At 48.6% G+C, this 1,203-nt stretch overlaps 1 non-coding gene across 1 annotated transcript; it reads right to left on the bottom strand.

The window, feature by feature from the left end:
* Positions 1 to 362: 362 nt before the first annotated feature.
* On the bottom strand, positions 363 to 434 carry TRNAT-CGU (transfer RNA threonine (anticodon CGU)). The gene has a single exon. It is a non-coding gene; the product is annotated as a tRNA-Thr (tRNA).
* Positions 435 to 1,203: the final 769 nt, after the last annotated feature.

The raw sequence follows: 1,203 nt of genomic DNA, 5'->3' as shown, positions 1-1,203 counted from the left end.
GCATTTTAAATCCTTGGCTCAAGTTACGTGATCGCCGTGCATAAAGCGACGTGCATAAAAAGAATTAGGATTTCCTTGTCTTCGGGTATGACGTTTCATTGCCAAGTAGCGCGATTGATGGTACAATATCCTGTCTTATAGCCAAGCAAACAGCGTGCACATCATGCGGCTAAGGAAACTGGTCGTTTTCGACGTGACATGTTCATGGCTCGATCGCGCGGCGCACTGAGCCAGCCTCCAAACGAAAGCGAACTGTCCCTCTTGTCGGACACAGTAGGATGTTGCAAAAAACAGGAAAATGCGTGTCAGAGCTTCCCATCTTACAGATAATTAGTGACCGATTTTTTGCGAAAAAAAAAACTTGCCGCCAGTGAGGTTTGAACTCACGACCCCTGGTTTACGAGACCAGTGATCTACCACTGAGCTATAGCGGCAGATGCAGAGCTGCTTCCAAGATGCTTTACGCACGCGAGAGTGTCTTTTTCTTTTTGTTTTCTTAGTAATATTATGCCAGTCTTGGAGGTCCTTGTACAACAGCAGTACAATATTCATGACCATGGTAGCGGGTTGTAGCCTTTTATTACGGAGCGTACAACTGAGGCGAAACAGCCACCAACAAGGACGCGGCGGTCGGAGGCGTTCACATACGTACCGTCTTTTACAAACGTATGGTCGCCGATAACAAAAGTTACCAAGTTACCTTTACCACTTATGCCCTCGGGCGATTTTCAAAATTTAGTGGCACACTTCAGTTATCATATGTTCACTGTGTTGTGATAACTTTCGCATAGTGCTGGAGTGTACTATCGCGCTCAATATGAGTTGCAACGCGCGGTCATCGACCGGGGCTCGTTCCGTGGTGTGCCTCCTCCAAACAGTCGCTCGGAATTCTGGGAGAAACTGCTGTTCCAGGAAACAACAGCACCCCCGCTCAGGAAAAAGTTTCTCCCAGAATTCCGAGCGACTGTTTGGAGGAGGCACACCACGGAACGAACCCCGGTCGATGACCGCGCGTTGCAACTCATATTGAGCGCGATAGTACGTTCTGGCAGTGCGCTGTGAATGTCTGTGTGCAGCAGAGCATGCAGTGGCTCGGCTGTCGCCACTGTTCCTTTGCAGGATACTGCAAGGAACCAAGAATTTTTTTGCGACGCAAAGGAGAGTATTGATGTCCAAGTTTCATGCTACGCAGGTTATCCTTGC

Source organism: Amblyomma mixtum, chromosome 3 (assembly GCF_055824585.1).
Source record: "Amblyomma mixtum isolate Tamu chromosome 3, ASM5582458v1, whole genome shotgun sequence".
Lineage (NCBI taxonomy): Eukaryota > Metazoa > Arthropoda > Arachnida > Ixodida > Ixodidae > Amblyomma > Amblyomma mixtum.
This window is presented reverse-complemented; position numbering and strand designations above follow the sequence as displayed.